Source organism: Octopus bimaculoides, chromosome 20, assembly GCF_046866305.1.
Source record: "Octopus bimaculoides isolate indiv1 chromosome 20, ASM4686630v1, whole genome shotgun sequence".
NCBI lineage: Eukaryota > Metazoa > Mollusca > Cephalopoda > Octopoda > Octopodidae > Octopus > Octopus bimaculoides.
The window spans coordinates 37,532,805-37,537,804 of NC_142947.1; the positions used below are offsets into that span (position 1 = coordinate 37,532,805).

The window sequence follows — 5,000 nt, forward strand, 5'->3', positions numbered from 1 at the left end:
TATAATACGTAATGTTTATATGTGACCTTTCAACTGTCCTTGTGTGCTAAGTAACATTAAGAACAAGAAGAACAGTTGTTAATGATAAATGCTACTGGGAATTTTCAATTCCAGGAATGGTTGATCTCTCCTCTGTGTGTGTGTGTGTGTGTGTGTGTGTGTGTATACATACATACATACATAGATGCATACATACATACATACATACATACATATATATATATATATATATATATATATATATATATATATATATATATATATATATATATATATATACATACACATACATACAGGGTGCGGTGAATATATTGTCGTATAAATTATGCAAAAATGAAAATAACATCTCATTTTAACAGATATTACCAAAATTACATAAAAATATCTTGAAATACTAAAGAGTAAATTTATTCAATAAAATCACCACTTGTTTGAGTTGGTGAATGCTGCCATAATCCTTGTCTTCAGTTCATCTTTGGTGCTACAAGGAGTTTTGTTGGTCTCTCGCTCAACTGCGCCCCACGTATAATTATCAATGGGGTTGCAGTCTGGGGAGTTAGGTGGCTAGATGTTAGAGGGGATGTGGTCGCAGAAATTGTGTGACAGCCATGACTTGGTTCTCCTGCTTGTGTGACATGGTGCAGAGTCCTGTTGCCAGACATAGGGTCTTCCAGCAGCCATCTTTCTTGACCCAGGGCAGCACTGACTCCTCCATGCACTTTATGTAGGCCTCCGTGTTGAGTGTGAGGCCGTGTGGGAAGATGAATGGGGGCATAACGTCGCCATCACATGTGATCACACCAAATACTATGATGTTGACTGGATGTTTGATTTTTCTTACTCTCGTTCATGCTTTGTAGACATGGCGATTTGTTCGTACTGGAGATTCCGGCGCGGATGTCAAGCAGTACAGCATGTCGTTTCCAAATTTCTGGCAGAGTGAATTGCAGCATGGAGCTTTTTTTCTCACAGACGGTGCACAACTGACTCTACTATACTGAGTAGTCGACAAAATCCAAAACAAACAATGCGCATGCGCGAAAAAAATAAAATAAAATGGCAACTATTTACCCATCGCACCCTATATATATATATATATATATATATATACAAGTGTCAATCATTAGATAGTGGCCATGCTGCAGTATCGCCTTATGGAATTTGTAGTCAAATGAATCAACCCCAGTACATTTTTTTAAAGCCTGGTACTTATTCTATCATTCTCTTTTGCCAAACCGCTAGATTACGGGGACGTAAACACACCAAAACTGGTTGCCAAGCAGTGGTGGGGGACGAATACAGACATAAAGACACATACCCACGCACACGCACACATGCGAGCGCACGCATACACATACGACATGCTTCTTTCAGTTTCCGCCTACCAAATCCACTCACAAGGTTTTGGTAGGCCCGAGGCACCTTTGCAACTTGGACGTGTCGTTTACAAGGTTTTGGTAGACCCGTGGCGCCTTGTACATGTGTCGTTTACTGTACGAATGCATATGGCTAGGGATAATGCTGTTGGTAGGTTCGAGACTTAGCTATTCAAAGTGAGAAGCAAATTTCTTGCAAGAGACTCTAACGACCAAATTCTATGAGTCGTACTTATCACTGAAACAGAATGGATTCATAATATTCTTATTAGATAATGGTGATCTCCGAATGAGCATACCTGGCACCGAAAAATGTCTCTGTGAGATACATTAACAGAAAGCTATTGGATAATATGCTATTCAGGTATGTATGTGTGTAAAAAGATGCTACAAATCAATAGATACAAAACTTCGTAGGGTCAAGGTGTAAAAATATTCAACCGAATTTTTGAACAACCTCGAACCAATTAGAATTCCTTGGCACAATCTGAGAAGCATCGATTATGCTGCTTCGTAAATTAGATCCTTAAAAACTTTGCAGTGACGCAAGCCTTACCATAAAAGAAATATGACTCATGGACGAGTGGAGGTCAGAAACATGTCATGAAAATTTGACAGGGTCAGTTGTTTCGTTCCCAGAATACTAATGAAACCAATTGGTTAGTTATTTAAATTTCAGTGGCTTTAATTTCCTGTCAGAATTAGTTTTGTTGTGTCCTTCAATAAATCTTAAGAGGCAATCATTGGGAGTTGTTGAATTAAATATGGTAGATCGTCTCTCTTCCTATTGTCAACTATATATACAGTACTTCATGAATTGGGAAAACCGATTGTCTCTTCTTCATCGTAGCACCACATGACAAAACAAAGAGTATTGTTAGTCTTGACTCTTTGGAATGAACAAATAAACGAATTTCACTTATTTGTGTAACAATGTGATAAGAGAGGATCTACCAGATTCAGTCCAACAACTTTCAGTGGAACTTAAGTAGCACATTTGCTTATCATAAGTACTGTATAAAGATCGCATCATATGTATGTATGTATGTATGTATGTATGTATGTATGTATGTATGTATGTATGTATGTATGTATGTGTGTATGTATCTATCTTTTTTTTTTGTATGTTATCACTCAGTTTCATTTCTGTATTTCTTGTCCATAGAGAAAGAGCCGGACTCTAACATAGATTCAAGGCTCCTTCATTGGAACTTTTATCAACATCATCTAGGTATTTGTGCATATGTGTGTGTGTGCAGTATTTGGTGTTAGTGTATGCGCAGATTTGTATGTTTGTTTTATGGATGCGTTTTTATGTATGTATGTATGTATGTATGTATGTATGTATGTATCTATCTATCTATCTATCTATCTATCTTTTTTTTTTTGTACATACCCCAAACGTTTTCTCGATGCCTTTTCATCGTCATCCCCATTTTATTTTTTTACTTTATTTTCGTCCCCATCGAAAAGAAAAACTCTACATTTGTATTTTGTCCGCTCTATGTTGAGCCCTGTGTGGCTAATAAAGAAACATATCTATCTATCTATCTATGTGTGTGCGTGTTTGTGTAAAGAAACCGTTAACCTTTTCCTTGTAAAAATATAACAAATACGATACGCTAATAGATATTGGGCGATCCTTCAAGTTAGTGTTTGTTATTTTATCTACAACTAAACTATATATAATAACAAATATCAATACAATAATGCACACGCACACGCACACATACATACAGACATGCACACACACACACACGAACATATGTATACGAAGGGTTTCTGAAAAGTTCCTGGCTTTAAGAGTATCGCGAAAGGTCTTGTTGGAGGCCCAAGCTTCCGAGTTCTTTTACCGGACTTAGAAAAACTGAAAGACTGCTGCAAGAAGTGTGTGAATTTGATAGAGGAATATGTTGAATAAAATCATAATTAACTGATCCTCCTGTATTTTCTTTTACCCAAAGCCAAGTACCCCTTTCAGCACCCCTTCGTACCCACTTACACACACGTTTCGGTATTAATTTCTGTCTCAGTTTGGATTCCTCTTTCATTCTTCTCCGTGTTCGATAAAAATAAGATACCAGACAATGCACCGAATTCGAATACAGACTGGAAACTATTGAAGACGCGCTGGTGCTCCAGCATGGCTACAGTGCAATGATCGAAAGCTGTAAAAAAAAAAAAAAAAAAAAAAAATTAACTGACACATATGTGAAACGTAAGTCCGTGCGTGTACGTACGTACGTGTGCGCGCGCGTTTGCGTATGTGTGTGTGTGACGGAAGGAGAAATGAAAGTGTTGATTCCTAAAAGACTTGAAAGGTCAACGGATAAAATGACATGACTTTGGAGAATCACATGATGATAAGAGTGAAAATGTACAAATACTTCAAGCCCCTCGCAACATCCCTTTGTTTTCTCAGGGCACTCACTTCTAATTGACATTTTCCTGAATAACAAACATTCTTCTCTCTCCTCTCATTATCTCGCTTCATCTCTCTTTAACTTTTTTCTCTTTTTCTTTTTTTTATCTATCCTTTCCTTTGTTTTCCATTTTTGGCTTTTCTTTTCGCTCTTCAATTTCCCTTTCTTCCACTGTTTCTTTTTCTTTCCTATCTATCTATCTATCTATCTATCTATCTATCTATCTATCTATCTATCTATCTATCTCACTTGCTGTTTGTCTGTCAGTCAGTCAATCTGTCTATTTTTGTCTCTGTCTCTGTCTCTCTCTCTCAATCTGTCTGTCTGTCTGTCTGACTTCTTGCTTTGCTTGTTTGTTTGTTTGTTTCTTTCGTTCGTTCTTTCATCATTCGGTTTCACTGTCTTGCTCGTCCTCCATTCGAAATTGGACCTAAAAGAAATAACTTCTTTGTTGACTTTATTCATTTTCCTTCTTATTTTTCTCTTAATATATTAAAGTTATATGAAAAAATATTTCGATGAATTTTATAGTGCACAGGCTGTGTGGTAAGTAGCTTGCTTACCAACCACATGGTTCTGGGTTCAGTCCCACTGCGTGGCACCTTGGACAAGTGTCTTCTACTATAGCCTCGGGCCGGCCAAAGCCTTGTGAGTGGATTTGGTAGACGGAAACTGAAAGAAGCTCGTCGTATATATGCATGTGTGTGTATATGTTTGTGTGTCTTTGTTTGTCCCCCCCCCCCAACATCACTTGACAACCGATGCTGGTGTGTTTAGGTCCCCGTAACTTAGCGGTTCGGCTAAAGAGACCGATAGAATAAGTACTAGGCTTACAAAGAATAAGTCCTGGGGTCGATTAGCTCGACTAAAAGGCGGTGCTCCAGCATGGCCACGGTCAAATGACTGAAACAAGTAAACAGAGTATAAAAGAGTAAACAAACATGTATGATTTATTATAGAAATCCTAATAATTAGGATGTCGTTGCGAATCTGGAGAAGCCATCAAACTATCAACGGACCAATTGATGTCTATGCAAATAGCATCATTGCGATGGGCCGTGCTTATCGTAGGGAATGGAAGCTCAGAGCTTCTAAGGAGTGGAAATACAGAGACTATTCTTGTAAACAACGGGGACATAGAATTTATCAGCGTAGATAGCAGCGATGTAGAGTTTAGCTTTGTCGATAGAAGATGAATAGA

At 37.8% G+C, this 5,000-nt stretch overlaps 1 protein-coding gene across 2 annotated transcripts in view; it reads left to right on the forward strand.

Annotated features, from left to right (window-relative positions):
- The window catches only part of LOC106871144 (protein shifted-like), a 328,503-nt gene that overhangs the window by 54,873 nt on the left and 268,630 nt on the right, over positions 1–5,000 (forward strand). The window lies entirely within an intron of this gene.